Below are 12123 nucleotides of genomic sequence, written 5' to 3' on the forward strand. Positions count from 1 at the left end.
TCAAGGTGTCAGGGAATATGTCAACAGTCGGGGCTCAACACACCTTCGGTTTTGCCGCCAGCCTATTAAAAAGAACCACGTGTCAATCACTGCCAGACAAAGCCTGACAGCCGACATTCCCTGACACCCGTCAGACCCAGAAGCTTCTGTTGCAGTATAAAAAGGGATGCCTTGTCCCTTATGCAGGTACGCTCACTCGACATTTCTCACTAGTCTCTACTTTTCGTTTTTTCTCTTTGATCTCTGGGGAAAAATGTACCTGACTTGAGCATCGGAGGGCCTGACTCGGGGACTTTTTCCCTGATTTCTGGTCTCTAACGACTGGTGGATTCGTCTGAGTGTGCGCAGAGCAACAACGTCATCGTCCTGGTCATCTCTCGCCGTCAACTGCCCCGTGTGAGCTTTTCCAAGAGGGTACCCTGTAGATCCAGCGCTTTAACGGCTCTCCGTCAACTTTCTACACAACAAGGCCCGCCTTCATCCGACTCAGCTTCCGGACGGGATCAAATTTGGCGCCGTCTGTGGGAAACTCATAACCTATTCCAGAACGTGACGATGGAGGAGTCTGGGCGCATAAATGTCACGATGATCGCTGGAGAGTACGAGCTCTTCATAGAGGCCAAAAGGCGAGTGGCCTCCGAGAAGCAAGCGACTGTTTCTCGGCCACGACAAGCTCCTGCTGAAGCTTCCAAGGAGTCCCTCCCAGTTTCAGATCGGGGGTCTAAAAGAAAGTAGCCTCAGGTATTTCCTCAAATTCCTTATCGTGAGCCTGGCATGGGATATTACCAACATAGTGCTTGTTGGTGATAGAACTCTTCATAGAACTCTAACTGAAAATCTGCCCAGCTCATCTGATCGGCTGCTCTCTTGGTCTTTATCCTCTCCCACCACATACAAGCATCTCCAGACAGGCAGAAAGAGGCGCACTTGACCTTCTCGACTTCTGGCCAGTCAAGAAGCTCCATAGTGCTCTCTAGTGTTTTAAACCAAGCCTGGGCATCCCAAGGCTCAGTCGTGCCTGAGAAGCTCTCTGGTTTCAGCTTCAGCCACTGTATAAGATAAGCTTCTGGTCTTTGGGGTGCTGTTACGGTTCCCTGGGTAGTTGGTGGAGTCTCAATTACCACTGGAGCCTCTGTAGTGATAACTGGAGGAGAGGGAGGAACTGCTGGCTGGTTTGCCATCAGATTGATGTGGAACCTTCTATAAAGAAAGAACAGAAGACATTGATGTTAGTGTTGCGGTTATGAGTCTGACGTGGATGCGTACTTTAGATGTTTTCACAAAATGTGTGTAGCAGAAAAAACATATAATAAATTCCTAATTTATTATAACACACACACTCACACATGCAAGATACAATATGTGTAGACATAAGTGCAAAATAAAATTTGATGACATAAAAGAATAACAATTATTCTAGGTGTACCTTTAGCAAAGGGAAAAGAGCATCAACTTTAGAGACATTCATGAACCTTGCCTCTATTCGTATCCACGTTGAGATCTTCAACACAACTCCGGTGAGCAATAAGGTTCGCCTCTTATTGGTACTAGCCAAGAGTGGAGGTAGGGATGACAATTTCACCCGAACCCGATGGAGGATCCGACATGCGACTCGAATGGAGGAGGATCCGACATGCGACCCGAATGGAGGAGGGTATGGAGGGACTATCAATACCTGATACCCGACCCGAATACCCAATTAAATAATAACTATACATATATTAAAGAAAATTTTCTTTTTCCAAAATCAACTTACTATTTTTATTGATATTAGGAGGAGATTATATAGATGTTTAATCTATTTTTTTAATTATATATATATATATATATATTTTAATAGGTTGTTAATTTTAATATATTTTTGTTGAATGATAATAGTTGGATAGAAAGAAGAAAAATTATAAGATATCTGATCATTTAATGGGTATGGATATACCCATCGGAGATCCTATACCCAATGAGTATGGGGACGGAGGATATAGAATCCGACCCGAACCCGACCCATTGCCATCCCTAAGTGGAGGCGATGTGATCCAAGAGGAGAAGTAGAAGCAGAGAAGCTTTGCAAGAAAAATCTCCCTTGGCTTCTTGGTGGCGGGTGGTAAAGAGAAGGAGAGGAGAGAGAGGGTGGTAAGTGTTGGTGCGGGTAGCACTAACGGTTTAACCTAGGTTTTGATGAATGACAAATAGGTTAAGTTAGTTTTGTTGTTGTCTGACACTTTGATCGAGTGTGCAGGATAAGTCCAGACAGGTCGACGGGCTGACCGGATGTCTGGCACGAAGTCCAGCTAGGTCGACGGGCTGACCGGATAGCTGGCAAGAAGTCCAAGCGGGTCGACGGGCTGACCGGACGCTTGGCAAGAAGTCCAGCTAGGTCGATGGGCTGACCGGATAGCTGGCGAGAAGTCCAGATGGGTCGAAGGGCTGCAGGTAAGTGAGGTAAGTCACTAGAGGGGAGTGACTGCGAGGACGCGTTCCCGGGAAGGGAACATTAGGCGTCGATCCGGCTTAGATCCATTTCGGATGTCTAAGTCGAGATCGTGACTAGATTCCGGTCTCGGAAAGACGGAATCTAAGTCATACTATTTGTGCTAATTCATAAATGTTCTAACAATCTATTTTGCAGGATATATGTTGCCTTGGACTAACTTTGTTTTGCAGGAAAAGGGAGTTTTCTGGAACAAGGTGGTCTGGGCGCTCGGAGGGGATCCGGGCGCCCGGAAGGGATCCGGGCGCCCGGAAGGGATCTGGGCGCCCGGAAAGCAAATTATATCCAGGCCAAGTCGTCACCACGTGGAGCATCTCGGTTTGAGCAGCTACGTCACATTCCAGGCGCCCGGAAGGAATCCAGGCACCCGGAGCAACATATAAAAGAAGCCCCAGGCAGGAGCTTCAGAATCATCTTTTACATCTGAGAACTCTAAGATTACTTGCTCTGCTGCTCTGCGCTCCAACGACGCTCACAAAGCTCCGACGACACGTTCCTGCTCTTTTTAATTCCTTGTCTATCGGTACAGCTTTGGTTTTCTTTTCATTAGCATTTTTTTTGTACTTAAATTGTAATTATCCGAATTGCTAGTGAATTGCCCAACGAAAGTACTCAAGGAGTACGGGTCTTCGAGTAGGAGTCGTCACAGGCTCCGAACGAAGTAAAAAACCCTGTGTCTACTTTACTTTTCCGCTGCGCTTATACTCGATATTTTCGAATCGATATTCACCCCCCCCCCCCTCTATCGAATCTAACGATCCTACAAGTGGTATCAGAGCAGGTGCCGCTCTGATTTGGTGCGACCACCAATCAGACTGGGGGTGAAACCTTTTTCTTTCTTTTTTTTTTTGGTCTTCACTTTTACACTTTATTCCAAACTGGTTTATTTTTTTTTAATATTTTTTTAATTAAATTGGTGCAACACCAATCTAGATTTTTCTACTTTTCCCGCACTACTAATCCAAGACCAAGTCTTGGGATATTTTTTTTGGCTATTTACTTGTGTACAGGATGTCCCAACAAGAAGGCTTCAGCACAGTACGACCTCCACTCTTCAACGGGGACGATTTTCTGTACTGGAAGAAGCGCATCGAGGTTTACCTCAAAACAGACTTCGACCAGTGGATGAGCATCACGAGACCCTATAAAATTCCAGCGGACAACTCTGGGAATATATTGGATCCTGAAGACTGGACAGCAGATTTGAAGAAAAAAGCGTCAATAGAAAATAAAGCGATCAACACTCTACAGTGCGGATTAACAAGAGAAGAACTAAACAGAGTCGGTCCACACAAAAACGCTAAAGAGCTGTGGGACAAATTGATCGAGCCACATGAGGGAAGCTTTTAAATAAAATTTTTAATATAAAAATGCAGGAAGGTGAAACGGCGAATCAGCTCCACGCGAGGATCAAGGACATCCTCAACGGGCTTCATGTGATAGGCCACCAGATGAAAAATAGAGACTTAATAAGGTACGCGTTAAATGCTTTTCCACGTAATAGTTTGTGGGCATCAATCGTAGATGCCTACAAAATCTCTAAAAATCTTTCTAAGTTAAAATTAGACGAGCTCTTCTGTGAATTAGAATTACATGAACAAACTAATGCTGGAGCCGAGAAAGGTATAGCTTTATTTGCAGGTTCCTCCAAAGAAAAGAAGAGCAAGCCTGAATTGGAAGAAGATTCCGACCAAGACTCCGAAGACGAAGAACACCTGGTGAACTTGGTAAGACAAATGTTCACCAGGAGAAAAAGGAGCTTCAGCAAAAAGGACCTTCAAAAGATCAGTTCTCCCTCAGAACAAAAGAGCGTGACTTGCTACGATGCAACAAAAGGGACACTACAAGAACGAATGCCCAAATCAAGTTCGACAAACCAAGTCAACCAAAAAAGGCCCTTAAAGCAACGTGGGACGACTCCTCGGGACGAATCGGAGGAAGAAGAGCGAAACATGAGCCACCTCGCGATGGCCCGCATGGTCAAAAGTAAGGCAGTCGGAAGATGAAGGGTCCGAACCGAAACAAGCCACGAGTCCGTACTCGTTCCGAAGGCCCGAATGAGGTAGATTTTAATTTAAACAAAAAATTTTTTAGAATTATTTCATGTTTAAATAGTAAATTGATTAAACTAGAAAATGAAAACAAATCACTTCTTGAGGAAAATCAAAACCTCAAGGAACAAAAAGAAAATACAAATCCAACTCAAGATCTAACACTTGAGGAGGAGAATTTATCATTAAAAAATGAGATTAACAATTTAAAAGAAATGTTAGAAAAATTCACAACAAGATCAAAAAATCTAGACTTAATCCTAAATAATCAAAGAGCATGCTATAATAAAACCGGACTAGGATATAAGTCGAATTCAAATAAAACCTTCAAATCATTAATAACCCAATACAAATCAACCAATCTAGCTTGGGTTCCGAAAGCGTGCTTAACCACGCAAATAGGAATTAATCAATATTATATACCTAAAGAAAAAATACATTATATAAAATCGAATAAACCAAACCAAAATCCAAAATACAAACCTAAATCAAATTCAAAATTTAAACACTTTAAAAATCAACAAAATTATCATCAAGTTAACCATAAAAGGAATCGACACAAACCTAAATCCAAAATTTAAATTAATGGCCAATAATTCAGGGGGAGGCTCCAGAATAGCTGGCACCTCCAAAACTAATTTACCCGACAGGGTAACCTAAAACAAACTAACCCGACAGGGTAATTAGGATTTGAGACCAAGTTTAACTTGAATCATGGTACTGGTGAATTTTTTGGATGATAGTACGTTAGGGAAACTTGGGCATCGCATGTCTAGAAAGATATGGTTTCGATCTGGTGCATTTGGCCAAGTGGAACTGACCGAAGCTACCTTTAAATGAATCCTAACCAGTTAGACCAAAATTTAGTACTAAGCTCCGTGGATAGGACTATTCGGAAAACCTCGAAAGGTTGGTTACTTCTAATGACGTCCATGTGACTCACCAAGCTTAGAAGTTTATCCGAAGACTGCCTATTTGTGGAGACCAAAGCTAAATCTGAATCTAACATAAGTTAAACCAAAACTCCATAATTAAAAATCTAATTTCATCTCACAAAATCATAGGATTCCCTGATTGATAATATAGATCGGGTGAGATGAATAAGGCTTCAAAACTTTAAAATTTTAAACTTAAAAAAAATTAATTTCAAAACTTTAATTTTAAAACTTAAAAATTAATTTCAAAACTTTAATTTTAAACTTAAAAAATTAATTTCAAAACTTTAATTTTAAAACTTAAAAATTAATTTCAAAACTTTAATTTTAAAATTTAAAAATTAATTTCAAAACTTTAATTTTAAACTTAAAAAATTAATTTCAAAACTTTAATTTTAAACTTAAAAAATTAATTTCAAAACTTTAATTTTAAAACTTAAAAATTAATTTCAAAACTTTAATTTTAAACTTAAAAAAAATTAATTTCAAAACTTTAATTTTAAAACTTAAAAATTAATTTCAAAACTTGAATTTGAAGCAGCCGCCCCCAACACTTGCCACAAACTCCTTCACTTTTGCCAAGGTTCACTCCGAACCTCAGTGCGAAAGTATTTTAAATCAAAATTTTCTTGCGGTGAAGACGCTGCTGCGATTCAACCGAGGTCGTCAGATCTATATTTGTCGATGGCTCCTCGATAAATCTTCTTCACCTATCTGAAAATTTATTTGAATTTGTCCTTTAATTCTTTCTTAGAATATTGTTTTATATACAGTAGGAAACGAACAAATACTGGTGCTGGGCCCTCTAATGCTAGCACTGACCCTAGGTTTCCCACAGAAGAATTAAGGCTTAAGTTTGAGTCAACCATTTATAAAGCCATTAGGACTAAATGTATAGATAGATCGTTCTTTCTAAATTCGTGTGCCTCCGTTATAGAGGTGATAAACCACTATAACTTAAAGAACCTAGTCGAATGCACCAGTCCAGTAAACATAAGTCTATGTGCTGAATTCTGCAATAACCTAGTGAAAGTAGACGATCTCACCTATACCACTAGGGCAGCGGGTACTGATATCATGTTTTCCCCTACGACCATCCGAGAGTTTTTAGAGTTACGTCCGTCTGATTGTCCTTTCTTGTGATATCCTCCCAGGGATCTACCATTCGGAGATCCCTACTCACATATTACTCTTGATACGATTTATTCGTATTTTTTTGGGGGAGAGCGAGACCCCACTGTGACCCAGTTTAGGTCAGTAGAACTTCGAGTCCAGGACTACGCTCTTTATAGGGTCTTAGTCTGTTGCATTTTACCACTGACTACTCGGGACATCGCCGTGATGCGCCCATTCCATTCATTTTTACTCTATGCTCTGAGTCATATGTTAGATATTGACATCAGCCTACATATCTTCTCCACCATTATCTACTCGGCTGGATATGTGACTGATAGACGAGTTCACATGTCATACTGTCACATTCTGACAGCATATATGTCCTCGTTGCACATTGATGTCACTAGAGGAGACATTGCCTATATGACCGAGTTCGATGTTATAGCAACTAGGAACTTCTCCCTAGCTGGTATCCACGTAGATAGGGATGACGGGACTATGTCTTGGCGGAGGGGGGCACAGCACCAGCACGACCCAGGCGCACAGGGGGATGAGTTCATGCTTGCACTATTTCCTGAGGAGGCCGCACCTCCACCACCAGCTCGAGCACCACGTCACGCTCCCCGCACTCTAGCCGACCGTATGACCGGACTAGAGAGAGCTATGGCGAGTCTCCAACAGGAGAACTCTGATTTTCATCGGGACATACGGCGAGAGGTTGCTGAGTTACGAGCTGCCGGGGAGACCCGACACACTGAGCTGATGGCGATTATCTGATCCTTGGGATCTGGACCACCCCCTTCATCATCTCAGTAGCTCTAGTTATGACTGACTTCTGTAGCTACACTACCTGTAAAATATTTTGGATCTATCTAGTGATATTTCAGACTTGCATTGATTATGTTCAATCTTGGTAGACTAGGATTTTTCAAAAATATTTTCAAACATGTTTTATCAAATTATAAGTTAAACTTATTTGTTTTCAAAACCTTCCATTTTTAGATTTTTAAAAACAATTTTGGCCTTAGACTAGTTTGAATCCTTAGAAAGCATGTACCCATAGGACTAGTTTTTAAGCATCTCACCAACACCTTAGGCTTACCTTACTTGTGTTTGACAAACATAGAAAGGGGTGAGATGCGTAGGCCAACTGTCTGGACTTAAGATGCTTATCTCAGTGCATCAGCATAAGTCTGGACGTTAAATACAAATCAGACAGTAATCAGATTAAAATCATCAGTCAAGTCAAACACTGACTACTTATAATCACCTTAATCTGACTAACCAAGTGAAAGCTACTATCTTCTGATAGTTAGTTAGTACCTAATTGGTTAGACAGCTGTTTAATTTTAAGTATCAAGTTCAGGGGGAGAAATTAACTAAAATTTTGTGTGTTTAAAAATGCTTTTGTACATTTATTTTAAAACTAACTTATTTTTCAACACCAGTTTTCAAAAAGTTAAAATTAACTAAGTGTTTAAAAAACTTGGAAGTTTAATCCCACCTAATTTTTAAACCTGATTTTAAAAGTTGAATATTGCAAATTTAAACTTATTCAGTTAAACTTTCCAAACTTAGCTTTTATCAAATTAGCCTTAACAAAATTATTTTGGCTAAAATTTTACTTCTTGAAAAATTAATTTTACTTGTTTAATTCTTGCTTTGTTTTGAAAAATCAAATTTTAAACTTATACTTTTTAAATTTTAAACTTGACTCCCCCAAGTCAACTTGACCATTTTTTTTGGTTTTAAATTGTGCGCTTATCAGTATCTTTGAATTTTGAATCAGACTTAGATATTCTCCAAAATTAGCTCTTTCTTAAATTTTTACAATAACTCTACACTATGCTTGTTTATCCTTGCCTATTTTTGATGAATGCCAAATGAGGAGGGTTAGGTAGTTAAGTTAGCTAAACCAAATTGAAAACACTAAAACTAACTACCATGTACCTGTTTTATTCATTTCACTAACTTAACCAGGTTGTCATTCCATCAAAAAGGGGGAGATTGTTGGTGCGGGTAGCACTAACGGTCTAACCTAGGTTTTGATGAATGACAAATAGGTTAAGTTAGTTTTGTTGTTGTCTGACACTTTGATCGAGTGTGCAGGATAAGTCCAGACAGGTCGACGGGCTGACCGGATGTCTGGCACGAAGTCCAGCTAGGTCGACGGGCTGACCGGATAGCTGGCAAGAAGTCCAAGCGGGTCGACGGGCTGACCGGACACTTGGCAAGAAGTCCAGCTAGGTCGACGGGCTGACCGGATAGCTGGCGAGAAGTCCAGACGGGTCGAAGGGCTGACCGGACGTCTGGCAGGTAAGTGAGGTAAGTCACTAGAGGGGAGTGACTGCGAGGACGCGTTCCCGGGAAGGGAACATTAGGCGTCGATCCGGCTTAGATCCATTTTGGATGTCTAAGTCTAGATCGTGACTAGATTCCGGTCTCGAAAAGATGGAATCTAAGTCATACTATTTGTGCTAATTCATAAATGTGCTAACAATCTATTTTGCAGGATATATATTGCCTTGGACTAACTTTGTTTTGCAGGAAAAGGGAGTTTTCTGGAACAAGGTGGTCCGGGCGCCCGGAAAGCAAATTATATCCAGGCCAAGTCGTCACCACGTGGAGCATCTCGGTTTGAGCAGCTACGTCACATTCCAGGCATCCTGAAGGAATCCAGGCACCCGGAGCAACATATAAAAGAAGCCCCAGGCAGGAGCTTTAGAATCATCTTTTACATCTGAGAACTCTAAGATTACTTGCTCTGCTGCTCTGCGCTCCAACGACGCTCACAAAGCTCCGACGACACGTTCCTGCTCTTTTTAATTCCTTGTCTGTCGGTACAGCTTTGGTTTTCTTTTCATTAGCATTTTTTTTGTACTTAAATTGTAATTATCCGAATTACTAGTGAATTGCCCAACGAAAGTACTCAAGGAGTACGGGCCTTCGAGTAGGAGTCGTCACAGGCTCCGAACGAAGTAAAAAACCCTGTGTCTACTTTACTTTTCCGCTGCGCTTATACTCGATATTTTCGAATCGATATTCACCCCCCCTCTATCGAATCTAACGGTCCTGCAGTAAGGATTTTCCAAAAATCTAAACTAATGAACCTATGTTTATATGTTTCTCCAAATCGAGGATTATTTATAAAACTCTACATGACTTGGGGAGCAAGTCATCTCCTTAAACTAATAAGTAAAACCAACTGATCCATTACCATTAAGAATAGGCTTGGTTCAAAATCAAACTATCTTGGTTTACAATTAAACCAAACCTATTTGTTTTATTATTAAACCAAGTTATTTCATAATTAAACCAAACGTCTTTTGGTTTATTATCAAACCATTATGAAACCATATCTTTGACAATAGTCAAGGCTCATCCACACTTCCATTTCAACAAATATCTTTTCATATTTATCTTTTGTTTGGTCCAACCAAATATTTTATCTCTTGATATGAGAATCAAATTCTCAAACTTATTTTACATCTTTCAGATACTTGTAGTACGTGTGACCCAATATGTTCTCAATTTATCTTGGTCATCCATAATTAACTATTTAATTACGGTTCAATCATGAGTGATACCTAGTAGTACATCATGATCTTCAATTAACTAGAAAATCATAGTTAATTATAAAATAAGTTCTGAATTTTTCAGCAGCTACAGTGAGTCGTGCATCATTTCATTCACTCATCTTATACCCACTTGGTTCACGACATGGTTTATGTATCTGCCCCCACTAGGCTAACTATGTCACACCTAGCCCAAGTAATATTTACTCGTCTTGTGAATTCAAATTACTCCAATCATATGTCTAATAGTTTCATACTCTTAAGATATGATACTTTGTAAAGGCTTTGCGTAAGAACCCTAACAAGTGTCATTGGGTATACATTTCTCCGTAGGAAGTGGTGAATCCTTTGTAGGCTATCGAAACACCTTCGGACACTTCGACTTATATCCAATCATCTTGAGTCCACATCTCCAAGAAGATGCTTTGCTTAAGATGTCAAAGTATAAATCTCCATGACCAAGATAACTTGAATACCTCAAGTTGAAGGAAACTTACACTCGAACTATCGTAAGAACTTCACAGACATATCCATATATGTAGAGAATCATATGGAGTCTTACATCAGGTTATTCTAATAAATTGTTACCATAACTAGTATCCACGTTTAACTCTCGACATCTCATTGTCTCCAACTAGTGAGTAACAACTGTTTGGTTAGATCAAGGAGTATAACTCATGCTAGTTTCACAAAATTGATAATATCCAGATGCATCAATTCATTTTTTGAAAGCTGATATAACAAGAAGAGAAAAATATTGGCAATGAAGGCCAATAATGAAGCCGATCAAAAGAACAAAAAAAACTTGACAACGAAGGCTAAAAAACTAAAAATGTTCAAGGCACAAACCCTAGAGCTATGATACTATATCAATGAGTTTAAGGCAAATATATTAAAAAAATAGTTTAAATAGGTATGTAAAATAGTTTCACATCAAACGCAAATATATTAAAAAATTAGTTTAAATAGATATGTAAAATAGTCTCACATCAAACGTAAATATATTAAAAAATAGTTTAAATAGAAATATAGAATAAGTTAATTAATATTGAACCACACCATTAATATTGCTTAAATATTATAAATATATTAAATAAATAAATAAATAACTGATAACTGACGGTTAATTAATTGGGCCCTTGAATCGTAACTAACTTGACCCCAACGGGGTTAGTTACTGTTCAGGTCATGCTAACCGGGTCAATAGGTAATTGGCCCATTGACTCGATTATGGGTTCGAGCCCGGTCTAGTTCAAGCCCGCCCTGTGGGTAGGTCTAGATCTTCCTTGACACAAATTTAAATACAGACCTGATCAAACTCTGTATTTAATCCAATCAAAAAATCATACTCTCAATCTTTTCTTCAAGATCATAATATCCTCAGGACTCTTCATCTCAAAGACTATAATGATCGAGTTCTTGTCATTGATTTTATAAAATATTTGCATATTCTATTATAGTTTTGTTATCTTGTTTTACAGCAACAGTCTTTACTTTGACTTCATATACACAAGTGATGAAGAGAATCCCATATATGTTTTGTAGAGGTGAGAAACGTACATGTATCACTAATTTCAGGATATTATCATGAAGTCCTCTTCATCCCAAGTATCAAAATCCAAATCAACTTGTTTTGATCCTACACAAAGAAGATGTAGAATTTTTTCCTTTACCTTTTAGGTAGGTATGAACCAATTGAGACTATTTCAAGTAATGTTATCTCTCTTTCATTAGATTGAGGGAGATAGTTTGTTTTTTAATTTTTGACACCACATAATATAAAAAATACTAACTGTGAAAGTTGATATAAGAAGAAGAAGAGAAAAAAATATTAGCAATGAAGACCAATAATGAAGCCGACAAAAGAACAAAAAAACTTACAAAAAAGGCTAAAAAATTGAAAATCTCTGAGGCACAAATCTAGAGCTCTGATACTATATAAAGAAATATGGAAGGAA

The sequence above is a fragment of the Zingiber officinale genome, chromosome 5A, assembly GCF_018446385.1.
Source record: "Zingiber officinale cultivar Zhangliang chromosome 5A, Zo_v1.1, whole genome shotgun sequence".
NCBI classification, from domain to species: Eukaryota; Viridiplantae; Streptophyta; class Magnoliopsida; order Zingiberales; family Zingiberaceae; genus Zingiber; species Zingiber officinale.